The following is a 27539-nucleotide window of genomic DNA, read 5'->3' on the forward strand; positions in this document are numbered from 1 at the left end:
AGGAGTTTTATAATAAAACATAGGCACAACCCCTGGTATACGAACCAGGGTGCTGTCAGCATCTGATTGGGAAGTACCGATCCTTTGCATAATGCGGAAAAATCTCCAATGATTTGAGACCTCCGAACAAATGACCGGCTCTCGCCGCATCATGACAGTCAGTTTTCGGCTTTCTCTACCGAGCTGCTCATCCGGTTTAGACCAGGGCGCAAATTGCAGTAGTTCTCCCTTTACTACCCTAGCCGATGTAGCGGAACATAGGTTAGCAAGCACAGGAACCGGGCAACCCGACTATTGACCAAAGACATGATTCAGAGCCAATGCATATAATGCTAAATTTGAGGTGCTGAACTGTACTTACAAGAAGTGTTCGAACTTTTGTTGCCGTAATGCGGGGTGCTATGAAGTCCCTGGCAAACATCAAAACGTAACAAAGTGTACGGGTGCTACCTGATGGGGTTATCCATAGGGAAACTGAAAAAATAAAGCAAAGAGAGAAAGAAAACGAAAAAGATGTAAAGGTATAAAGCTGGGGTCCTACCGCTCCAGCTACAAACTGTTTTCACTGTAATGTAATTAGTACGTCAAGGTGCATTGATACAAGTAGTGCAATAAGCAACATGCTATTTAACATGCCAAAACCAGGGAAGAGCTGCATGTGGGTCCTGGAAGACAGGTAGAGTTATCGTTAACGGAATCACCTAAAAAGTCCCCGTATGTCTGCGCACCTTGCCATCTTGGTGTGTTTATCATTCAAGAGGACCGATAACCAGACCACCCGATGGGGTCTGTGGGATTAAAACCTGAAATAAAACAAGCAAAAGTGAAAGTATGTGTGTATCCGGTGTCAGTTGAGCCGTGCCGTGGATCACAAGCTAGCTATGCCTCCGTCGATGCCCATGGAATTTTGAGTGCGTAGTTATGTATGCGCGACACGCAGGCCATCGCTTGATCAGGACTGAGACGGAGGCCGAATTGCTAGTCGAGCTCCCGACGAGCCGAGCTCTCCTGCTGCAGAGTAGTCCGGACCCTCTTAAGGGTGTCCGAGGGCTCGGTAGCCGAATGAAGGTTCTGCTTGAGACGATCGCTTTGTACTTCTGTTGCTAGGGCAGCTGTGTGCTCTTCTGTACGGAGATAGTGTTCCGTATTGCCATTGACTATTATGATGCCGCTTGGGCCGGCCATCTTGAGCTTGAGATAAGCATAGTGTGGCACTACGTTGAATCAAGCAAACACAGTTCATCCAAGTAGTGCATGATAGCCACTACGGAATGGGACGATATCGAAGACTAACTCCTCGCTTCGGAAGTTGTTTGGAGATCCGAAGACAACCTCTAATGTGATTGAGCCTGTACAACGGGCCTCTACGCCTAGAATGACTCCTTTAAAGGTGGTCGTTATAGGCTTGATCCTTGATGGGTTAATGCCCATTTTTCGCACTGTATCCCGATAGAGCAGATTGACGCTGCTACCACCGTCCATGAGGACACGAGTCAGGTGGAATCCATCAATTATTGGGTCTAAGACCAGTGCGCCTGAACCTCCATGACGGATGCTGGTCGGGTGATACCGGCGATCAAAGGTGATCGGGCATGACGACCATGGATTGAATTTTGGGGCGACTGGCTCTATCACGTAGACGTCCCTGAGCGCAAGCTTGCGCTCCCTCTTGGGGATGTGGGTAGCATATATCATGTTCACTGTTTTGACCCGAGGGCGAAACTTCTTCTGTCCCCCTGTGTTCGGTTGTCATGGCTCTTCGTCATTGTCCTCGCTTTGCGATCTCTTTTTCCTGTTCTCGGTGTTTAATTTGCCGGCCTGTTTGAAAACCCAGCACTCTCTATTTGTATGATTAGGAGGCTTGTCGGGGGTGCCGTGAATCTGGCACAGACGATCAAGTATGCGGTCCAAGATGGATGGGCCCGAATTGTTCTTTTGGAACGACTTCTTGCGCTGACCGGGCTTAGAGCCACTGAATCCAGCGTTGACCGCCGTATCCTTGGTGTTGCCACTGTTGATTCGGCGCTTGTATCTATTGCGTCGAGACTTGTCTTTGTTTCTTTTTACTTCTGGGTGCCGGCGTCGCTCGCATTGTTTTTGCTACGGGCCAACCAACTGTCCTCGCCCGCACAAAAGCGGGTCATGAGTGCCATGAGGGCCGCCATGGATTTTGGCTTTTCTTGGCCAAGGTGGCGAGCGAGCCATTCGTCGCGGATGCTATGATTGAAAGCTATTAGGGCTTCGGCGTCTGGACAGTCGACAATTTGGTTCTTTTTAGTTAAGAAACTTGTCCAGAATTTCCTGGCAGACTCTCCGGGCTGTTGAACTATATGGCTTAAGTCATCAGCGTCCGGACGTCGAATGTATGTACCTTAGAAGTTATTGAGGAAAGCCTCTTCCAAGTCCTCCCAGTTGCCAATGGAATTTTCAGGCAGACTGTTTAGCCAATGCCGAGCTGGCCCTTTGAGTTTTAGAGGGAGGTATTTTATGGCGTGGAGGTCATCTCTGCGGGCCTTATGGATGTGGAGAATGAAGTCCTCGATCCGTAACCGCGGGGTCCATGGTTCCATCATATGATTCTATGTTCACGGGCTTGAATCCTTCTGGGAATTCGTGATCCAGGACCTCATCAGTAAAGCAATGAGGATGTGCGGGGCCTCTGTATCGGGCCGTATCATGGTGCGTCTCTGATAGAGTCCGCCTGCGGTGTTCAGCCTAGCCATGACTAGGTTTTTCATGTCCGAATAGGTGGCCGTTGTCGCGTGTCGAGGTGCGTCCTCGCGATCCGTAGATTGATCTGGTGTGTCCTGCTTTGTTGTTCAGTTCCTGCCGGAGGTCATATGTATGGCCGTGGGCTAATTTACCTCTACCTGAGTGATGAGGCAGTGCGGGCTGGTGTTCGGCATGAGTTGCTGTTTTGTCCCGACCACGTGGTGGTCGATCGGCCATATTGTGTGATGGTGGTATGTACTCTGGCGCCTCTTCGTCGAACTAAGGTAGCAATTGCACTTTGTAGCTTTTGGTTGGGTGCTTGAGGCCATATTCTTCGGCTTCTAGGACATCAGTCCATTTATCATTGAGCAGGTCTTGGTCAGCTTGAAGCTGTTGCTGCTTCTTTTTGAGGCTCCTTGCCGTGGCTATTAGCTGGCGCTTGAAGCGCTCTTGCTCAAGAGGTTCCTCGGGCACGATGAAATCTTCGGTGCCGAGGCTCGCCTAATCTTCGAAGAGCGGAAGGTAATTATCATCCTCCGAATCTTCGTGTGTGGCCTATTTAACAGGGCTAACCTGCTCATCCTCCCGTTCATCTTGTTCGTTTGCTTTATCGACGGGGTCTTCGTTGTCTTCGGCACCTTCCAGAGTGTCACCTTCTCCTGTGCCGGTGTTGCTGTCTTTACTGCGGAGTGACTTAGAGCGGCGCCGTTGACGACGGTGCTTTGACTGTATTTCGAAAGGTTTATCCTCAACTGGGTCCTCCGTATCGTCGTCATTGTGCTCCTTTGGTGCATCCACCATGTATACGCCATACGAGGAAGTGGCCGTCTAGCGTCTGGTGAACGGTGGGTTCCTCCTCATCTCCGGCATCGTCGTCCATACCATTGATGTCCTCGGAGTCGTAATCAAGTTCGTCGGTCAAATCCTCGATAGTGGCTATAAAGTGGGTGGCGGGTGGGATGTAAAATTCTCCATCATCAGCCCCTAGTTCGAGCCGGGTATAGTTGGGCTGTGGGTCCTCCACCAAGGCCAGGTTTTTCAATGAGTTCAGCACATCGCCCAAAGGTGAGTGCTAGAAGATGTTTGCGGCGCTGAATTTGAAGATCGATAAATGATCAAGCTCAGTGTCCGCGGGCTTGCACGGTTCAGAACCTGCGGTCAGAGACGAGTCCGGCATTCCGGTGGCATAGGCCTCGTGTGAGACTAGCTCCATGTACGGCTCCAACACCGTGGAATCTGTGGCCTCCGAGGTGGGGTTAATCCTTCCGTCTTCGGATGGCGCGGCCTGCTCCGGCTCTAGGGCCAGAGCGGTTACATGAGCGATCTCTTGGATGCGGCCCGATGACATATTTAGGTCATGATCATCGGGGTGACCAGGAGCGGCCACCGCGGTATCGAATCCGGCGAAGATCAAGTCTCCGCGGATGTCCGCGACGTAGTTCAAGCTCCCGAATCTGACCTGATGGCCAGGGGTGTAGCTTTCGATCTGCTCCAGATGGCCAAACGAGTTGGCCTGCAGTGCGAAGCCGCCGAACACGAAGATCTGCCCGGGGGGAATGTTTCTCCGCAGACAGCATCATTATCGATGATTGAAGGGGCCATCGAACCTTTCAGCGACAGCACAGAGGAAGTCTCAATGAAAGCACCAATGAAGGTGTCGAAACCGGCGGATCTCGGGTAGGGGGTCCCGAACTGTGCATTAAGGTTGATGGTAATAGGAGACAGGGGACACGAAGTTTTACGCAGGTTCGGGCCCTCTTGATGGAGGTAATACCCTACGTCCTGCTTGATTGATATTGATGAATATGAGTATTACAAGAGTTGATATACCACGAGATTGTAATGGCTAAACCCTAGAAGTCTAGCCTGTATGACTAAGGTATTGAGTGTATCCTTTCCGGACTACACCCTCTGGTATATATAGACACCGGGGGGATCTAGGGTTACATAGAGTCGGTTACATAGGATGGAATCTTCATTGTTGATTGCCAAGCTTGCCTTCCACGCCAAGGAGAGTCCTATCCGGACATGGGTATAGTCTTCGGTCTTCATATCTTCATAGCCCATCAGTCCGACCCATAGATAACAGGCCGGATGCCCGAGGACCCCTTAGTCCAGGACTCCCTCAACTGTTACCACTATTATCATATTTCTTTGCTACTAAACACTTTGTTGCAGATATTAAGTTTCCAGGTGTGGTTGAATTGACAACTCAGCTGCTAATACTTGATAATATTCTTTGGCTCCCCTTGTGCCGAATCAATAAATGTGGGTTGAATACTCTACCCTCGAAAACTGTTGCAATCCCCTATACTTGTGGGTTATAAAGACTATTTGCTGGCGCCGTTGCCGAGGAGCATAGCTCTATTCTTTGAGTCACTTGGGATTTATATCTGCTTATCACTATGAAGAACTTGATAGATCAAAGAACCAAGATTTTTCCCTCAACTACGAGGGGAGGTAAGGAACTGCCATCTAGCTCTGCACTTGATTCACCTTCTGTTTTGAGTAAACTTGCGACACCTACACATGCTATTGATTCTGATAGGTCGCATGTTATTGATGATGCCACTTCTGCTTTGCATGATACTTATGATGAAACTACTTCTATGCTTGATACTACTGTGCCACTAGGTGAATTTCTTGATGAACAACTTGCTAGGGCTAGAGAGAATGAAATTATTGAACCTGATAGTATTGATGAAAGTGATGATGAATATTCTCCCTAGATATGAGTTTCCTGTTGTGCCTGAGGGTTATGTTATGGATGAAGAAACTGTTAGAGACTTCTTAGCTTGCAATGATAGATCTAATCTTAAGAAATTATTAGCTAAGCTTAAAGAAAAGTCTTTGAATGCTAGAACGAAATATGACCCTCTTTTGCTACTTCACCTATCTTTATTACTGATAAGGATTATGATTTCTCTGTTGACCCTGAGTTAATTACTTTGGTTGAATCTGATCATTTTTATGGCCATGAATCTGAAACTGTTGTGGCACATCTCACTAAATTAAATGATATAGCCGCCCTGTTTACTCATGATGAGAAAACTCGCTATTACTTTATCCTTAAGTTGTTTCTGTTCTCATTAAAGGGTGATGCTAAAACATGGTTTAATTCTCTTGATCCTGGTTGTGTGCGTAGTCCCCAGGATATGATTTATTACTTCTCTGCTAAATATTTCCCCGCTCATAAGAAACAAGCTGCCTTAAGGGAAATATATAATTTTGTGCAAATTGAAGAAGAGAGTCTCCCAAAAGCTTGGGGGGAGGCTTATTCGATTACTTAATGCTTTGCCTGATCATCCTGTCAAGAAAAATGAAATACTTGATATCTTTTATAATGGACTAATCGATGCTTCCAGAGACTACCTGGATAGTTGTTCTGGTTGTGTTTTCAAGGAAAGAATTGTAGATCAAGCTGAATTTTTATTGAATAATATGTTGACTAATGAAAATAATTGGACACTTCCTGAACCAACTCCTAAGCCAACTCCAATGAAAAGGGGTATTCTATTTCTCAGTCCTGAAGATATGAAAGAGGCAAAGAAATCTATGAAAGAAAAAGGTATTAAAGCTGAGGATGTTAAGAATTTACTACCTATTGAAGAAATTAATGGTCTTGATAACCTGACACAGGTAGTAAAGGTAAATTCTCTCTATAGACTTGATAAATGTGAAATCCCATTTACTAAGTTTGCTAGCCAATGCTTGGATGAGTTTGATGACTTTATGGTTAAGCAAGAAAACATCAATGCTTATGTTGGTAGACAACTGAAATGCAATGCTGATATACTTGAACACTTGAGTGATTATATGTCTAGAGTTAAAGGTGAACTTAAACTTATTAGTAAACATGCTTCTATTGTTACCACTCAAGTAGAACAAGTACTTAAAGCTCAGAATAATTTGCTCAATGAATTAAATAATAAGAAAAATGATAATGATGTTAGAGTTATGACTAGAGGTGGTAAAATGGCTCAGGAACCTTTGTATCCTAAGGGCCACCCTAAGAGAATTGAGCAAGATTCTCAGAGAACTAATGTTGATACACCTAGTCCTTCTAAGAGGAAGAAGAAGAAAAATGATAGGACTCTGCATGCTTCTAGTGAACCTATTGTTGACACACCTGAGAATCCCATTGATATTTCTATTTCTGATGCTGAAACACAATCTGGTAATGAACATGAACCTAGTGATAATGTTAATGATGATGTTCATGTTGATGCTCAACCTAGCAATAATAATAATGTAGAGATTGAACCTGTTGTTGATCTTGATAACCCACAATCAAAGAATCAACATTATGATAAGAGATACTTTGTTGCTAGGAAGCATGGTAAAGAAAGAGAACCATAGGTTCAGAAACCCATGCCTTTTCATCCTAAACCATCCAAGAAAAAGGATGATGACGATTTTGAGCGCTTTGCTGAAATGATTAGACCTATCTTTTGCGTATGCGTTTGACTGATATGCTTAAAATGAACCCTTATGCTAAATACATTGAGGAAATTGTTACTAATAAAAGAAAGATACTGAAAGCTGAAATTTCCACCATGCTTGCTAATTACACTTTTAAGGGTGGAATACCAAAGAAACTTGGAGATCCAGGAGTACCAACTATACCATGCTCCATTAAAAGAAACTATGTTAAAACTGCTTTATGTGATCTTGGAGCCGGTGTTAGTGTTATGCCTCTCTCTTTATATTGTAGACTTGATTTGAATAAGTTGACACCTACTGAAATATCTTTGCAAATGGCTGATAAATCAACTGCTATACCTGTCGGTATTTGTGAGGATGTGCCTGTGGTGGTTGCAAACATTACTATTTTAACAGACTTTGTTATTCTTGATATTCCCGAGGACGATAGTATGTCTATTATTCTTGGAAGAACCTTTTTGAATACTGCAGGGGCTGTTATTGATTGCAATAAAGGCAATGTCACTTTTCATGTTAATGGTAATGAGCATACGGTACACTTTCCGAGGAAACAACCTCAAGTCCACGGTATCAATTCTATTGGAAAATTTTCAACAATTACTATTGGAGGTTTTGAATTTCCTCTTCCTACTGTCAAGAAGAAATATGATATTCTTATTGTTAGGGATGTGCATATTGTTAGTGGATTCCTTTTGATGAGTATGAGATGGATGAAGTTAGAAAACACAACTCTCTGTACCCTCTTTTCATTTTCTGTTATTTATATTAAATAAAGTAAAAATAGTATTTTCTGTCTGTTTCTAAATTATCCATGTAATAAAAAATACCCCGAAAATAAAAGTTCTCCAAATGCCCTGAAAATGAAATATGATTTTTTCTAGAATATTTGAGAATATCTCACACTGAGAACACAGTAGGGGGAGCAACCACGTGTCCATGAGGGTGGAGGGCACACCCACCCCCTGCGTGCGCCCCCTGCCTCGTGGACCCCACATGGGTCCCCTCCACTTATCCTTGCACCCAGACACTTCGTCTTGCTCTAGAAAAAATCACTAGCCAGCTCAAACCCGAGTTCTTGCTCATCTTGCTACCATTTTCGATCTCCTTGCTCAAAGCTCCTCTCACAAAACTGCTTTTGGAGGATTGTTCTTTGGCATGTGACTCCTCCAATGGTCCAATTAGTTTTTGTTCTAGTGCTTTATTTATTGCAAATTTTTGCTACTTAGGTGACCCTGTTCTTGAGCTTGCATGCTAAATTTATGTGATCAAAAGTAGTTTTAATGCATGATATAGCCTCTAGGCACTTGTAGGTCTAGTTGCTATCAATCCTGTTGAGTTTGGTTCACTTTTATTTAAAGTTACTAAAAAAATTCAGAAATTTTTTAAAGGAAGAAATATGTTCAGGAAAATGTACCAAGGTGGTTCCTCAAGGAAGCAAGGACCCAGGCCCGCAATATGCGATCCAAGCAATGAACTACCAAGGGAGGCTCAAGTGCGGCCTTGTGAATGGCCATCAGAGGACTTCATGGTTCGAGCAGGAATCAAGAAGGAATTTGACACATAAGTGCGTAACGCTGATCTTGAGAGCTTCGAGGCAGATAAGTGATGTCAGTACTACTACCTCACTGATTCCTTTGTGAGAATGTTTGAATTTACATCATCACGCAATTCTCAAACTGTCCTGTTTGATCTTTATGATAAATCTTATACCATGGACTTAAGAATATTTTAATACTACTTGTAAACTCCCACGGTGCGGTAATGTTAGTGAACCTCGTAAATCTAAATATAAGGATTTTCTTGCTAGTATCACTGTGGGGGAATCTAGGGAAATCACGCAAGCTACCATAGGGGGCGTTCATTTTCCTGCTATACATTATTTTGCTCTCTTTATAGGTAGATTCATAAGTGGTAAGGATCAGGCATGCCACATGTGCGTGCCAGATCTTAGTGTTCTCAAGAGTGATGTATTAGGAGATAGACAATATAACTTTGGGGCCATTGTTGCATGTAGGTTGCATAATAACAAAATTAATGGAGATTTCTTTGGTGGAATTTATGCAACCCGTTTAGCTAATTTTCTTGAGATACCCATACGTGGATATGATATTGAGTTGCCTCCTGCTTATTTAGATTATAATGATATGGTTCGTCATCAGTTTGTTGAGAGGAACAATCAGTCCCTCCAGTACCGACTAATCTTTGACAAACGACACACCTATCACGTCGCTCTCCCTGCTCCTGCTTTCTTTGACTTTCAGGAAAAAAAGAGATATGTTATAACCAGGGAGGAGACGGAGGAAGCTCGCCTCCAAGCTGCAGCTCTTCAAGCAGTAGCTGATGCATCTCAGTATGACCCCAGCTTCAACTTCGGATACCCACCAGGCCATCCATGGGCATAGACCAGCTTAGGCCAAAAGCCTAAGCTTGGGGGAGTACGTATCTCTCACTGACATTACATTCATGTTCACACACTCATGCCAGTTGTTGGTGCTCATACTTTTTCATTGTATCATCCATGCTTGTTTATTTTCTTTTTAAGCTTTCTTCTTGTGTGTTTGAAATACCTTAAGAAAAAAATTAGTTGTAGCTTTTAGCTAGTTTACTTTTCATGCCTGTAGTAGTAGTAATTAAAAAGAAACCCAAAAAGATTTCTCATTCTTCTTTTGCTTGTTGGGAGCTTTCCCGTGTAAATAGTTTTGTTTTATTCCTTTCCTTTGGGGTTGAGAGGAGAAGACCATAATGAAAATGTTGAGTGGCTATTATATGCATTATTGTTGATCTAACAAAGAGCCCACATTACCTTGTCTTTTCCCATGAATTGAATCACTACAAAAAGATACACTTCCGTGATGATACGTGTTTGTCACAGTAGGGTCACGTTTTCTGTCATGCATGTACATCCGTGACAAATTTATGACAGAATGAAGATGGTCATACTTGTGCTGTCGTAGAAGTGTTCCATGACATTACCAAAATTATCATCACGGAAGTGTCCACTTCCATGACGATAAATTGCGCGTCATAGAAGTGCTTTCGTCAAGGGTGACCGACACGTGGCATCCACCCTAACGGGACGCCGTTAAGCTATCGGGTCCGGTTTTGGATCCGATAACCCGCTAACAGACACGACCAATGCCGATTTTCCACGTGTTAAATTCTCATTGGCCAACGGAACCACACGTCAGCTCCGCGTTGGCACAGGTATCACTCATCCAATGGTTGAGATGGGCCTATGACATGTTGACACATGGACGGGCCCATAAAGTTTAAATGGGCCGGCCCAACTAAAGGCCCACAAGATTTAGCGGACCATAATGGGCTAGCCCAGCTAAAGGCCCACAAGATTTTGTAGACCATAATGGGCCGGCCCAGCTAAAGGCCCAACATTTTAAGTTAAGGCCCGTACGGCTAGTGTCAAATTGGCCTGTCAATAGCCTGTCCTAAACTTGTCATCATCGTGGCCCATGGTCACTTCTGGCCCATTAACAGTCCGCTAAGTATATGGGCCGAATTACGGCCCGATGTATTTCCGTCCTGTTAAAGGTCCTGCTTCATTTGGGCCCATTTACAGGCCATTGAAACTTTCAGCCCATAAACAACCATGAAGGATTTGGGTCATATTCGGCCATGTTTGACATTCAGCCCGTTAAAGGCCCACTATAGATTTGGGCCACTTTCGGCCTATTGTGATTTTCGGCCTATTAACGTTGGACGAAATCCATGGGCCATATGTGGCCCAACGTCACATCGGGCCCATTAACGGCCCATATAAAAATGATGATAATCTAGCCCAACCGAACTTCTGACCTGTTAAAGGCCCGTGTATTAGGTCGGCGCATTTACGGCCAGTCCAAATTTTGGCCTGTGAAAGATCCGCATCGTAAATGGGCCACCATTTCGGCCTGCTAAGACCAGTGGGTTACTTGGCACAATCAGGGCCCAATCTCACTTTCGGTCTATTAAAGGCCCATGTTTTTTATGGGCTCGAGATATTTACACCTGTAAATGGCCTATTGTTACTAAGGGCCCAAATTATGTTTAGGCATGTTAAAGGCCGACTATGGGCACATGCCTACTAGAAAAATATGAAAGCTTATGCTGATTTAGGCCCAGATATTTTTAGTGGGCTACATGCAAATTTCGGCCCATAATCGTTTTTAGCCCAATTGGAACGAGCCTGACGAATGTTGGCATGTTGGGCTCCTACGATGCTTTTGACCGAATACATTACTAAGATAAACCTACACTATACAAAAATAGTGTCGTAATTACTGCAGCCTTTGGCAGCATCATAAATGATGTATCACAACAAAATAAATTCCAACCATACAACAAAAGGCCTGTTGGCATAAAGTTTGCAGTCCTTGCAGATAAAAGCACCATCAGATGTATAGAAGCACAGATCATTTGACCTGAGTGCTAATGTTTCAGGCTGTAGAATTTGATGGAGCAGCACGATCTTCACCTTTTTCCGCCATTGCTCTTGAACAACGAAGCGAATGTCTGATAGTATGGTCTGAAATCCATTCATATCTTGACGACATTTGTCAACCACTATTCTTGTTCCCAAAACAACGTCCATTAGGGATTGGACTTGTGTATGGAGCACAGATATATCACTCTATCTAGCAGGAAGATTTTGTTCAGTAGGCGATTTGGATGAGTTACCTTGACAACCAACCCAGAATTACATAGGAAGGTGCTTTTTGCACTGTTAGTGTAGAGATACTGACGCACTACAGCAAGAGGTGACATTGTACCTGTGGTAGCCTCGTCGCCTTCAGGTGGTTGTGGCTGTTCAATCTTGTTCCATAGCTTCCTAAAAGTTTGAACTTGTAGATTAGTGTACCAGATAAGTTACTAACGAGACAAAAACAAACAAAGTAGGTTACAGGTTTATACATAACTTATTTTGGTGAACTACTGTAATACATTAGCATGTATTGTAGTGCCAACTACATAATAAAATCACTTTCGGAACATATGTTATGTAGCATGCCTACTGTATTGTCTATTTCCTAACATTCTTCGACATCTAAGGATAAAGAGACATGGTTTAAAGTAGGATGGACATAGTATGACATCATTCATATCATGGGCAAACAGATATAAAACAAATAGGCTATTTTATCATTGTGTGCACACGTGAACATAACAACTAGATTACAGATCAAGACCAAAAGAATATCCTTCATCTCTTTTAAACCATGTATGGTGAAATGATACGTTAAGACAACTATGTATAAAAGTGAACAGAGTAACTGACATTGGCTGCGAACCAAGTAGTTAAATGAATACATCACAATACCAATCAGTTAGAAGGCATGAGGAGTAAGGACTTACAACAGCGGCTTGAACTGGTGTGCTCATGCCCTTCATCTTGTTGGTCTGGCAATCCTTGAAGATTTGCACTTCATTCGGTTCAGGTTCTTTTTGGTCCGCACAGGCTTTCCTCTGTATTTGGAACAAGTCAATATAGATACGATAATATGGCATAGAAAAAAGAAGGAAGTAGCAGCTATTTACAAGAGCCTCGCAGTGTGCAATATAGCTACGAGATCCCATTGTCTGTTGGAATTTCACTTTAGAACGGTTGGTATTGTTCTTCAAACAGTTAGCCTAGAAGAAGATACACTTGTAAGGCACATACATAAATACAAGTTCAATATGTGGTCTGATCAAATACATATAGCCTACCTGATACTTTGGATCAGACCAGTGTTTAACGAGGGTTGTCCAGTCTTCATCTATAATATATTCCACTGGAGATGTTTGGGCGATTTCATTGTTAGCCCTGCCTTCAAAGTGAGATTTTGTAAGGTGGTACCGATGCTGTCGCAGAGCAGACTGAAAAACATGAGTGCATGCTTGTTTAGTTGCATCATCTTTCGGATCCAACTTGAACCTCATCTGTTGAAAAAAGAATGTGAGTCTTATTAGGAGGAAGCTAGAAAGTATGGGATAGAGCAAGACAATATTACTAATTGCCATGAATAACATTACTCACGGATAAATGGTCAAGGAAGGTGTTAAACTGGGTATTGTCTTTCTCATTCCTGTACTGGATCCACGTTGGGAGGATACGTGCATGACACCTAACGACAATGGCTGCCTATGATACTAACTTCGCTGACTCTGTAGCATCACGTGGCCTTTTTAAACCTGTCTCAAAATGGATCTCCATTCTTCCTCCTTTAGATTTTGTTAATCTGTCAAGCATTATCCCTGATGTTTGTTTCCACTTGCGCCATGGTGCTAGTTCAACAACGAATATGGAAAGTGTTAGTGTACATCAAACTATGAGAGTACATATAAAGGAGCATGCAACTGCAACTTGACTCGGTCAGGTACCATCTTGGTGTTGATCCTCATGAGGTTCATCAGATCTTGCCAAGTCATGTTGTGTCAGCAGTGCTTCGGAAGTAGTGTTAGGTCTGAAGGCAGCTTGGGAATTGGCCAGTTCCAGAGCAAACGAACAAGTAACTCGTTGAGATGGTGGTACAGTTGAAGCGGATGCTGCAGCAGGTGGAGCAGGTGATACTATGTTTGTAGATTTAGCCGGTGGACTTGGACCTTCTACTGCACTATAAGTACCAGCAGAATCTGGACGGCAGATCCTTTTTTGTTTCTCCCGACGAGTAACACCACTCCCTACTATATTATTTTCCTTGCTCTTTTTTGACTTTGCCATGTCAAGCCATACCCACAACACAAAAGAATAAAATCGCTCTTCAGAACTCATTGATGCATGATACAAACAAGCAATACTTTGATGTAAGACAACCATATGAGGATGGAATATGTAAGAAAAACAGGACGACATGACATATTCACAGCTACGATGTGTAAACTAAGTAGAAGGATTTTCAAGAAAATAGAAGTAATGCAAGCTAGACACCATATGAAAGATGCAACCAATATTACTCTTCCAAGTTAAAAGTGTCTTGTCATAAGTGGCAATTTGATAAATTAGAAGCAGTACAACATAGAAATTAATGCAAGATGCAACCACTATCAAACTGCCATGTTAAAAGCGTCCAATCATGAGTTACTGATGCGGGATACACAAGAACAGTACTTTGATGTAAGAACATGGTATGATAGATAGATGCAGTGTATTCTAGACACAGAACGCCATGTCATATGCACATGCATAACGTATAAACTTAGCAGGTGCAATTTAATCAAAATAGAAGAAATACAGGCTAGACAACATATGCAACATGAAACCAATTATCACACTGTCAACTTAGAGCAAGCACCTGCGACGGTGGAGTACGGGAGATGAACTCATCATGTAGACTTGGGACTTCAACTTCATTAGCAGTAGCAATGGCAAATCTAGAGAGTCTCTGTTTGCGTCAGTGCGGAGGACCACCAACATCCCCTAACTTACTCTTTTCCTTCCTATTTTCTGATATTGCCTTATGAAGTCAAAAACACAAGAAGATGAATAAAATTAGCTCAGCATAACTGGTTGATGCATGATACAGACGAACACTATTTTGATGTAAGGCAAGCGCGGGATAGGAGGATGGAATATATACAAAAAAAGACAACGTTTCATATTCACACATACGATAGGAGGATGGAATATGTATGAAAAAACAGTAAGCGGAAGGCATTTAAACAAAATTAGAAGAAATGAAAGCTAGGCACCATATGAACATGCAACCAATATCACTCTATCAGGTAAAAATGTCTCGTCGTAAGTGCCATTTTAAGAAATTAGAAGCAGTACAAGCTAGAAGGCAATGCAAGATGCAACCTACATCACAGTCCCAAGTTAAATGTGTATTATGGGTAAGTGATTGTTGCAGGTATAACTTGTAAGCTACGCACATGCAATTCAACATAATCAGAAGCAATACAAACTAGACATCATATGGAAAACGCAACCACATATAACAGTTCCAAGTTAGAGCAAGCACCTGTGATGGTGGAGTAGGGGAGATGTGCTCATCGTGTACACGTATGTTCTAGAAACAGGAACACGTGTCATATTCACAGGCATTATGTGTAAAGTAAGCAGATGCAATTCAACAAAGTTAGAAGCAATACAAGCTAGACATCATACGCAACATGCAACCACATATAATAGTGCAAGTTAGAGCAAGCACCTGTGATGGTGGAGTAGGGGAGATGTGCTCATCATCTACGCAGCTACGTTGACTATCCAGCCTTGTGTTGTCTTGCGAATCTTGTTGGGAGGATGGCAGAGTAGAATCTGTAGAGACCCCTATTTGAGTTGCTCCAAAGGACCACCATCATCCACTTCCAGACTAATTTCCTTCAGCTGTAATGATTTTGCATTGTGAAGTCAAACCAATAAGAAAAAGGAATAAAATTCGCTCTTCAGAACTCATTCATGCATGATACTGACGAACACTACTAGGATGAAAGGCAAACACATGATGCGAGGATGGAATATGTATGAAAAACAAGATGGCGTGACATATTCACACCTATGATGTGGTAACTAAGAAGGCATTTCAACAAATTAGAAGCACTGCAAGCTAGACACCATATGAAAGATGCAACCAATATCACTCTGCCAAGTTCAAACTTTATGGCGTTTCAACAAATTAGAAGTAGTACATGCTAGAAATCATATGCAAGACACAAACCAATATCACAGTGGCGACTTAAAGGTGCCTTATCATAAGTGACTGATGTGGGATATGCAAGAACAGTAGTCTTATGTAAGAACATCGTGTGATCAGATATAGTATGTTCTAGAAACAGGAACATATGTCATATTCACAGGCATTATGTGTGTCGGATCTCGGGTTCCGGAAAAACCCTCAATGTTCGAACACTGGGGTGCGCGGGAAGATCTCCCCTACCAATCCACGTCCTAGCTTCGCTAAGATCACAAGGGCTAACTCGACGAACTCGCAACACAAAGGACACAAGATTTATGCTGGTTCGGGCCACCATTGTGGTGTAATACCCTACTCCAGTGTGGTGTGGTGGATTGCCTCTTGGGCTGAGGATGAACAGTACAAGGGGAAGAACAACCTCCTGAGGAGAGGTGTTCTTGTGCTTGGTGAACTTGTGGTTGTTCGGATCTCGTCCCCTAGCTATGGTGGTGGCTAGTCCTATTTATAGAGGCCATGGTCCTCTCCCGAAAAATTGAGTGGGGAGGGAGCCAACAACGGCCAATTTGAAAGGGGACAACTAGTACAACTTATCCTGACAAAAGCAGTCTTCGCCTGCAAAAGGCTCTGGTGGTGACGCCACATTGGGCTCCATGGTGACCTCCATCTTGTTGTCCAGCTAGTCTTTGTCTCGTTGCACTGATATGGAAACCTTTGCTTGACGCCTCGGTACTCCGCGCCTGCGCTTGCTTCCTTAGCACCAAAGAGGAAACAAGAACACTGTGATCTTGATCGTCATGGCTCACGTCACTGAAACCTCGCGAGGTTTGCCTTGCCTTGAACTCTCCGCCCCTCACGAGCCAGGCTAGTGAGGGCGCTCCCGAGGAGGTCTTGTGTCGTCCGCCTCACGAGGCTTGGCCCCTCGCGGGGGTCTTGGGTCCTTGTTGGAGAAGATGGGACGTACGGGCCCGCTCGCAGAGCCACGCCGTGGGCCGTAGGCAGGCAAGTCTGGGGACCCCCGTTCCCATAACACCGACAGTAGCCCCCGGGCCCAAAGCACACTCGGGCTTGGCTTCAAGGCGCAGCCAAAGGTCAAGTGTGGAGCACCGCGAGCCCCAATAGCCTGCGGCCTTGGTCGACGCATGGCTGCTGATTGGACGTGGGCGTCTCCGCTTCCCCACGCTGCCTCGGAAACTGCCCGACCTGACAAGTCCCTGCGACATCCAAGGAAAAACGATCATTACTTGTGATTGTGGGGGGCGCTGGTTGGCCTTCTCCTGCTATAAATGGGAGGGGGGCGGAGCCCCCGTCGCCCATCTCTTCCCATTCCGCTTGCTTCTCCACCTTTGTTCCATCACTGCCACCAATGGCGCCATCGAGGAGGTTCTCTACCGCGGAGAAGGGGAAGGCCCCTCGCGAGGGGCCTGGCTCTTTGGCACCCAAGCGTGGACGCGGCCGTCCCCTCAAGCACTCTGCGACCCCCACCGCGGCCCCCTGTTCACATGGTGGCGCCATTGCGGGTGGCAGCGGTCGCTCCGGTCGCAGCAGCCCTGTCGATGAATGGAGACGTGTCGTGGTTGCGCGGCCTCCCTCGCCGCGCTTCCACTCGGCGTAGGTGCTTCCGGAGTTCATCGTCTGGTCGGAGAACCCGGCCGGCAACTGGCTTCAGCTCCCATGTTTCTTCGTCGATGAGCTGTCAGCCTCTGGTCCAGGCGAGTTCTGGCTGCAGGAAGACGGTTGCTGCAGCAGGGCTTCTTGAGTCACGGCCGAGGTCTCCGCCATGGGCAACATAGCTCTGGCCCGTGGTTGGCAGGCATTCGCCCGCGCGCGCAGCCTGGGCAGGCGGTGCACCCTCCATTTCAGGTACGACAGTGATGCGACCCTCTATGTGAGGGTGTTTGGGGAAGATGGTCGCCGCAACGGGTGCTGCCCCGAGGTGAACGACGGCGAGGAGGTGCTCGACCTTGGCGACGGTCGTGATGAGGATGAGGGCGAACCCGCCCTTGGTGCCGACCGCATCTCGTCCAGCTATGGTGGCTCTTCTCCCGGTGATAGCTCCGGCAGTGGTGGTTACGACCAGCCGCCACGCCATCGTGCCCGCTTCGAAGGTGGTAGCGGGTCATCTGATCGCTGCGCCTCCATGAAGCGCGAGGAGGGGTCCGGTTGAGCTCAGGACGGCTCCAGGAGCCTGTGCCCGTGGACCGCTGTAGGGGCAGGCGCCACTTTTATTTTGTTCTTCCTTTCCTTCCTGCATCGAAAAGAAACCAGAATGGGCCCTAGAGGGGTGTGTATCGAACTATGATCTCAACCATTATGGTATGTTTGTTGTTTCTGTGTTGTGTCGTTATTTTGTTTAGAGGTAACTTAGCTTGGCACGTTTGGGGTAGCCTCCTCTTCACGAGGGACTCGCTTCCTAGTGCCTGTGAAGGCCTTCCTTGACTTGGCGGGTGCTAGGGAACTGCAAAAAAACTCGTTAGGAGGCTCGCTAGGAGGCTTATCATTCACCCGAGCCTCAACCTAGTGCTTCGTATCGCGATACCTGAGGGTCATGGATTAGTAGAAGTGCGCCAGCTTGTGGGCTCGAACGAGGATGCCTCGCGAAAAAAAGTCGAAAGGCAGAGAAAGGGTGAAAGGGAAAATGCTCGCGAGGTCGCCTGCCTAGCCCCTTCGCGAGGTGTGTGAGAGAGAGAGAGAGAGTGCAAGTTAAACTGGAGCCGGAAACAGCGGTAAAAGGCGGCAGCACCAAATCAGCTAAGAACTCCAGAAGCAAATTTCAATAAAAAGACGGCGAGCCAACTACGGAAAGCAAATGAAAAGTAGCGTCCGACACCTAGTCTAGTCTTTAAGTCTTCTCACCAGCACGGAGCTAAGTGCTGCCACTTGGACATGGGAGGGAGCCCCCGAGGCCCGAGGGCGGCACTCCTGAGACTCCGGGGCATGTACAGCCCCACTCATTATTACGTGAGAGTGTCACGGGCGGCGATCTTCCTAGGCGCTGGGCCTTTCTTCATGGGTAGAACTTCTGGAGGTGTTGGATGTTCGAGGCATTCTGGATGGGTACCCCGTCCTGCGTCTCCAGGCGCGCGGCGCCAAGCCTGGAGACATGGACGACCTTGAATGGGCCTTCCAACATGGGTGAGATCTTATGCAACCCTTCCCTGGAGAGCACTCGCCTCAGGACGAGGTCACCCACCTCAAGAGTCCTGGAGCGGACGCTGTGACAGGGTACCCCCGCAGCGCCTGCTGGTATCTTGCCGCCCGTAGTGCAGCTTCGTGGCGGTGTTCCTCCCCAAGCATGAGGTCCAACCCCTGCTTGGCATCCTGCTGCCTCTCATCAAACGCCAGGACGCGTGCGGAGTGATGCCTGACCTCGTGAGGGAGGACCACTTCTGCTCCGTAGACGAGGAAGAACAGGGTATCGCCCATTGGCTTGGTGGTGGTGGTGCGGATTGACCACAGCACAGACTGGAGCTCGTCGGGCTAGCCCCTGCCGTAGGCTTCGAGCTTCTTCTTGAAGGTCCTGGTCTTGAGGCCCCTCAGGACCTCCACGTTGGCGCGTTCGGCTTGTCCATTGCTCCGGGGGTACGCCACTGAAGCGTAGCAGATCTGCGTTCCAAGGTCAGCACAATATGTTTTGAAGACATTACTGGTGAACTGCGAGCCATTATCGGTGATTGTGCGGTTGGGGACACCGAATCGGCTCACGAGACCCATGATGAACTTGACCGCAGAGCCGGCTGGGATGGTGTGGACGGCTTACACCTCCGCCCACTTGGTGAACTTGTCGATGGCAATGTAGAGGTACTGGTAGCCCCATGGCGCTCGAGGGAATGGGCCTAGGATGTCTAGTCCCCAGACTGCAAACGACCACGAGAGTGGGATGGTACGGAGGCCCTGAGCCGGCTGATGGATTTTCTTGGCAAGTTATTGACAGGCCTCGCAGGACCTCACTAGCTCAGCTGCGTCGTTGGGCGCCCTAGGCCAGTAGAATCCAGTACGGAATGCCTTGGCGACAAGGGTTCGCGACGACAAATGGTGCCCGCAGTCCCCGTCGTGTATGTCGGGTATCAGCTCTTTCCCCTGTTCCCTGGAGATACAACACAGTGAAACGTCATTTGGTCGCTTCCTGTATAACTCACCGTCCTGGATGAAGTATGCCATGGCCTGCCGGGCCACACGCTCCGTGTCATCCTCCTTCTCTGGCAACATCCCTTGCATCAGGTATTCCTTGAGTTCCTTGGTCCAGCATCCCTCTTGGGGCTAGAGCGCCAAGAGTAGGCACACTCTCGAGGTCGGGCCACAGGCTGGGGCTTCTGTGGCAAGCGGCTGCGGAAGTTCTTCCCGAGGCTGAGCTATTCTTGAAAGCGGTGGTGTTGCTGATGGCTTGAAGAGCCGCTCCTCAAAGACGCTAGGCTCTTGGGGCTGCCACTTGGATGCCCTTCTGGCGATGTCGTCAGCTTCCTTGTCGGTGCCACGGGGCACATGTTGCAACTCCAGGCACAGGAGTTGCTTCTCCATCTTGCGCACCTCCGCGAGGTATGCTTCCATGTGCTCGTACTTCGGCTCATATACCTTGTTGGAGAAGTTGACGGGGAGCTGCGAGTCGCCCCTAACGGTGAGGCGCTTCACCCCCGGAGCTGCCGCAGCTTTCAGGCCAGCTATGAGGCCTTCGTATTCTGTGATGTTGTTTGAGACCTTCTCGCCTTGCTGAAAGCAGAAATGCACAGCGTAGTAGAGCTTGTCCTGAGTGGGTGAGATGAGCACCGCTCCAGCCCCCACGCCCTACTCTGCAAAAGCACCATCGAAATATATGACCCAGCCGTCAGGCGCCTCACTTTCCGGCGAGAGGGACTGATCTTCGCCTATTTCAAGTGCCGGGGTGTCCGTCCATTCTGCCACAAAATTAGCGAGTGCGGCTCCCTTGATGACCCTGGTAGTGCTGAACACCAACTGGAATGCTTGCAACTCGATGTTCCACTCTGCGACCCTTCCAGCAGAATTGGGGCTCCTGAGCACTCTCTCCAATGGGTAGGCTGAGACGACCTTGATGGGGTGGCCCTAGAAGTGGTGCCGCAACTTACACAAGGCCACCAAGAGCGCGAGTAAGAGCTTCTGAGGCATGGGATATCATGCCCTTGCGTCCTGCAACACTGTGCTGACGAAATACATCGGGTGCTCGACGAGAGCTGATGCGTTGGTGAGGCTCGTGTCTTCGGAAGTTGGGGCGTCTCCTGAGGTAGTGGAACCTCCGACACTTGATCGCCTGTCGGGACCTCGACGGCGGCGTCCTGCCGAGCTTGGTCCTCCATTGATGCTGCTCCGGCTCTTGCGGCACCTTCCTAGTCTTGTGTCATATCTGCTAGTGGCGTAGCTCGGCACGACGTGCCTTTGGCTTTGTGCTCTTCCCGAACCGCCACCAGAGCCGCGCTAGCGGAGTACGGGGTGGCGGCAAGATAAAGCACTAGGGGCTCGAGAGGTCGTGGCGCCACCATCACTGGAGGGTTGGTCAGGTATCTCTTGAGCTCTTGGAAAGCTTGGTCAGCCTCCGAGGTCCACTCGGATAGGCCCTTCTTCTTCATCAGCTTGAAGAAGGGTAGGCCGCGCTCTCCCAGCTTGGACATGAAGCGCCCCAACGCAGTCACCCAACCAGCAAACTTCTGCATTTCCTTGAGGGTATGCGGTGGGTTCATGTCTTCAATGGCCTTGATCTTTTCTAGGTTCGTCTCGATCCCTCTGTGGGTACGAGGAAACCCAGCAGCTTACCGAAAGGGACACCAAACACGCACTTCTCTAGGTTAAGTCGCAAGTTCAACTGGCGTAGGCTCGCGAAAGTCTCCTCCGGATCTTGGATCAAGGTTCTCGCCTCCCGAGACTTCACCACAATGTCGTTGACGTAGGCCTCCGTGTTTCTCCTGAGCTGTCACCCTAAGGCGATGTGCATCAACTGCTAAAAGGTCGCGCCCGTGTTACGCCATCTGAAAGGCATGCAAGTGTAGCAGTACACCCCACACGGTGTCAGGAAGGATGCCTTCTCTACATCTTCTACCACCATCTTGATCTGGTGATACCTTGAGAACGCATCCAGGAAGCACAGCAGGTCGCACTCGGCGGCGGAGTTGACGATCTGGTCGATGTGTGGGAGAGGGAACCGATCTTGGGGGGCAGGCCTTGTTGAGGTTGGTGAAGTCGACGCACATTCGCTCCTTCCCGCATTTCTTTGCACAACGACGGGGTTTGCCAGCCATTCGGGGTACCGAACCTCGTGAATGGCACCCGCCGCCTCTAACTTGCGGGTTTCTTGGATGATGAAGGCCTGCTTCTCCATGGACTGCCGTCTCGCCCGCTGCTTCACAGGGCGTACATTGGGGCACACCCTTAAGTGATGCTGAATCACCTCTCTCGGGACCCCCACCAGCTGCTCGGGTTCCAATGCGAATATCTCCTTGTTTGCGCGCAAGAACTTCACCAACGCTTCCTCTAGGCTTGGGTCGAGGTCGGCACCTATGGTAAAGGTGGATCCTGAGGACCCGTCCTCATCGACTGGCACCTACTTGGTTTCTGCCTTGTCTTGGGTGAACAGTTGTTTCTTCTTGGTTGGTGCGGCTCCCTTGGCCCCGAAGGCGCCCGCGCCGGCGGGCTGCGCTGCCGCAGCGGTCTTGAGGGCAAGCTTGAGCGCCGCCAGGGCCTCCTTGGCGTCCCCCTTGATGGTGAGGACACCCTTTCTCCCCGGCGTCTTCATGAGGTTGTAAGCCGGATGGGTTGCTGCCATGAACTGGGCCAGAGCTGGGTACCCGAGGATGGCGTTGTAAGGGAGGCCGATGTGGGCAATGTCGAAGTCAACTAGCTCGGTGCGGTAGTTGTCGCGCGTGCCGAAGGTGACAGGTAGGCGGATCCGTCCCAGGGAGTGGGAGGTGCCGCTGCCAACCCCTGAGAAGGACTTGCTGAGGCGGAGCCGCTCGACCGGTACGTGCAAAAGGCCCAAGGCCTCCACGGAGAGCATGTTGAGGCCGACGCCGCCATCGATGAGGGTCTTGGTGACGGCCACGTTGCAGATGGTGGGCGTGAAAAGCATGGGAAGCATGCCTGAGCTGACGGTAGAGGCGGGGTGGTCCCCTGCATCGAAGGTGAGGTTGGCCTCGAGTGCGGCCCAGCCCGGCGGGGCCCCCGAGCGCCTGAAAGCGGTGCCAATCTGGCGAAGGAACGACTTGACATGATGATCTGAAGGCGGTGCTTGCGAGCCTCCTAGGAGGGCCATAACCGCGTGGTGCACCGGCGCTGCATAGCGCGTAGTGAAGAGGCGGCGCAGCTCCTCCCAAGATGCCACCGTGGATTCGGGGAGGTTGAGTAGCCAGGCGTGCGGTGCGCTAGTGAGGGCCATGGGAAGCCAGTTGGCCATGACCTTATCGTCGCCCCCGGCCTTGAGGACGTCCTCCTCATACGCTAGCAGAAAAGCGGATGGGTCCGCCGCGCCGTCGTAGCGCGGCGGCATCTCCGGCTTGAACTTGGGCGGCCACTGCACCTGCCGTAGGGCGGGAGCCAAGGCTAGGAGCCTCCTGGCCCCGTCGTCGGCACCATTCGTCGGAGCCGGGAGCGAGACGCCTGCCATGAGGGTGAAGCAAGGTGGTGGCAGAGCGTAGATCGACGAAAGTAAAGCTACGGCACACCTCTACCTGGAGTGCCAAATGTCGGATCTCGGGTTCCGGCAAAACCCTCAAGGTTCGAACACTGGGGTGCGCACGAAGATCTCCCCCTACCGATCCACATCCTAGCTTCGCTAAGATCTCAAGGGCTAACTCGACGACCTCGCAACACAAAGGACACAATATTTATACTGGTTCGGGCCACCATTGTGGTGTAATACCCTACCCCAGTGTGGTGTGGTGGATTGCCTCTTGGGCTGAGGATGAATAGTACAAGGGGAAGAACAGTCTCCTAAGGAGAGGTGTTCTTGTGCTTGGTGAACTTGTGGTTGTTCGGATCTCGTCCCCTAGCTATGGTGGTGGCTAGTCCTATTTATAGAGGCCCTGGTCCTCTCCCCAAAAATTGAGTGGTGAGGGAGCCAACAACGGCCAAATTGAAAGGGGACAGCTAGTACAGCTTATCCTGACAAAAGCAGTCTTCGCTTGCAAAAGGCTCTGGTGGTGACGCCGCCTTGGGCTCCACGGTGACCTCCATCTTATCGTCCTACTGATCTTGGTCTCGTTGCACTGATATGGAAACCTTTGCTTGACGCCTCGGTACTCCGCGCCTGCGCTTGCTTCCGTAGCACCAAAGAGGAAACAAGGACACTATGCATGCTGGTGCCTGCCTGGCACCTGCGTGATCTTGATCGTCATGGCTCATGTCATTGAAACCCCGCGAGGTTTGCCTTGCCTTGAACTCTCCGCCCCTCGCGAGCCAGGTTGGTGAGGGCGCTCCCAGGAGGTCTTGTGTCGTCCGCCTCGTGATGCTTGGCCCCTAGTTGGGGTCTTGGGTGCTTGTTGGTGAAGATGGGCCATACGGGCCCCCTCACATAGCACGCCGTGGGCCGCAGGCAGGCAAGTCTGGGGACCCCCGTTCTGAGAACGCTGACAATGTGTAAAGTAAGCAAATGCAATTCAACAAAGTTAGAAGCAATAGTACAAGCTAGACATCATATGCAACATGCAACCACATATAATAGTGCCAAGTTAGAGCAAGCACCTGTGATGGTGGAGTAGGGGAGATCTGCATCATCTACACAGCTACGTTGACTGTCTAGCGTTGCGTTGTCTTGCGAATCTTGTTGGGAGGGTGGCGGAGTAGAATCTGTAGAGATACTCCATTTCAGTTGCTCGGAAGGACCACCATCATCCAATGCCTTGACAATTTCCTTCAACTTTATTGATTTTGCATTGTGAGGTCAAACTGACAAGAAAAAAGAATATAATTCACTCTTCAGAACTCATTCATGCATGATATTGACGAACACTACTCTGATGAAAGGCAAAGTCATGATACGGGGATGGAATATGTACGAAAAAATGGACGGCTTGACATATTCACACCTATGATGTGGTAACTAAGCAGAAGGCACCTCAACAAATTAGAAGCACTGCAAACTAGACACCATATGAAAGGTGCAATCAATATCACTCTGCCAACTTAAAATTGTCTCATCATAGGTGGCGTTCATCAAACTAGAAGCAGTACATGCTACAAATCATATTAAAGACGCAAACCAATATCACACTGCCAACTTAAAGGTGTCCCATCATAAGTGACTGATGCAGGATATACTAGAACAGTAGTCTCATGTAAGAACATGGTGTGATAGACAGATATAGTATGTACCAAAAATAGGAAAGCATCTCATATTCACACGTATCACGTGTAAGGTAAGCATATGCAGTTCACACTAATTAGGAGCAATACAAGCTAGACACCATATGCAACATGCAACCAGATATCACACTGCCAAGTTAGAGCAAGCACCTTGGATGGTGGTGTAGGGGAGCAGAGACTTGGACCTTGTAATGCACTATTAGTACAAGGAGAATCCGTACAGATGCTCCGTTTACATTGCTGCAGAGGACCACCATCATCACCTTCCTTACTCTTTTCCTTCCTCTTTCTTGATTTTGCCTTGTCAATTCAAACCCACAAGAAAAAGGAATAAAATTTGCTCTTCGGACCTCATTGATGCATGATACTGACGAACACTACTTTCATGTAAGGCAGCCGCATGATAGGAGGATGGAATATGTATGAAAAATAGGACGGCGTGACATATTGACATGTATGATGTATAAAGTGTAAACTAAGCACAAGGTGCTTGAACTTGTTAGAATCAATGCAAGCTAGAAACCATATGAAAGATGAAACCAATATCACTCTGCCAAATTAAAAGGGTGCCCTAACAAATGTATTTGACCAAATTGGAAGCAATACATGGGAACAGGCTAGAAATAATATGCAATATGCAACGAATAAAGGTGACTCGTCGTAAGTGATTGATGCAAGATGCAGAAGAGAGGTAGTTTCATGTAAAAACAAGGTTAACACATAGATGTAGTGTGTACCAAAAATAGGAAGGCATGTCATATTCACATGTATATTGTGTAAACTAAGCAGATGCAATTTACCCTAATTAGAAGCATTACAAGCTAGACACCGTATGCAACATGCAACCACATAGCACACTGCAAAGTTAGAGCAAGCACCTGTGATGGTGGTGTGGGGGAATTGTGGTCATCAAGTAGAGAGCTACGTTGACTATCTTCATTTAGCCTTGCTGTTTCTTGAGAATCATGTGGGGAGGATGACACCACACTCTTTAAACGAGTATGGCGTCTCACAGTAACCCAGTGGGGTGATTGTCTCATCATAAGTGATTGATGAGAGATACAAAATAGCATTAGTTTGATGTACGGACATGGTTATTAGACATATGTAGTATGTATTAAAAACAGGATGTCATGTCATTATCAAAGGTATAATGTGTAAAGTAAGCAGATGCAATTTAACCAAATTGGAAGCAATACAAGCTAGACACCATATGCAACATGCAACCACATTTGACAGCGCGAAGTTAAAGCAAGCACCTAGGATGGTTGTGTGTGGCAATTGAGATCATCAACTGTGGAGCTATGTTTACTGTCTCCAACTGCTGACACTGCACCCTTTAGAGCGCTGAAATGCTTAGTGCTTATCTTCAAATTACAATTGAGCGACTTCTGTCTTTTCTTTTCTGCATTCATCAACACTGCATCAGAGTCTGAAATACCCATGCATAAAAAACAATAGTGTGAGTATGGGTGAAGTGTGTGCACAAATAGTCCAGTGTAAATCTAGTAGATAGCAGGTCGGTGAGAAATAAATGATGGGAGACATATGATAGCTCTACAATATGCATGGCGCACTAAATTACTACAGGATACTATGAAAATAACAGTCGTCTGAAAACAAATAGGTCAGTCCATTTTTTCTGTACCGTATGATGTACAAAGAACGGGCAGATCGCCTTCATCTACCTCCAGCCAGTCGGTGTTGACGATCTTCCTTGAAAGGCCAGCGACCACCGGCCCAGTCCCCTGCCTGCGCCCTCCCCTCGACCTCACTGCACCACCATGCTTGGCACCGCCCCCCAGCCATCCATTCATGACCCGCCGACCTTGATAACCCACAAGTATAGGGGATCGCAACAGTTTTTGAGGGTAGAGTATTCAACCCAAATTTATTGATTCGACACAAGGGGAGCCAAAGAATATTCTCAATTATTAGCAGCTGAGTTGTCAATTCAACCACACCTGGATAACTTAATATCTCCAGCAAAGTATTTAGTAGCAAAGTAATATGATAGTAGTGGTAACGGTAGCAAAAGGTAATGATAACAAAACTAATGTTTTTGGTATTTTGTAGTGATGATAACAATAGCAACGGAAAAGTAAATAAGCGGAAAACAATATATGGAAAGCTCGTAGGCAATGGATCGGTGATAGAGAATTATGCCGGATGCGGTTCATCATGTAACAGTCATAACCTAGGGTGACACGGAACTAGCTCCAATTCATCAATGTAATGTAGTCATATATTCCGAATATAGTCATACGTGCTTATGGAAAAGAACTTGCATGACATCTTTTGTCCTACCCTCCCGTGGCAGCGGGGTCCTAGCGAAAACTAAGGGATATTAAGGCCTCCTTTTAATAGAGTACTAGACCAAAGCATTAACACATAGTGAATACATGAACTCCTCAAACTACGGTCATCACCAAGAGTGGTCCCGATTATTGTCACTTCGGGTTGCCGGATCATAACACA

This window comes from Triticum dicoccoides, chromosome 7A, assembly GCF_002162155.2.
Source record: "Triticum dicoccoides isolate Atlit2015 ecotype Zavitan chromosome 7A, WEW_v2.0, whole genome shotgun sequence".
NCBI lineage: Eukaryota > Viridiplantae > Streptophyta > Magnoliopsida > Poales > Poaceae > Triticum > Triticum dicoccoides.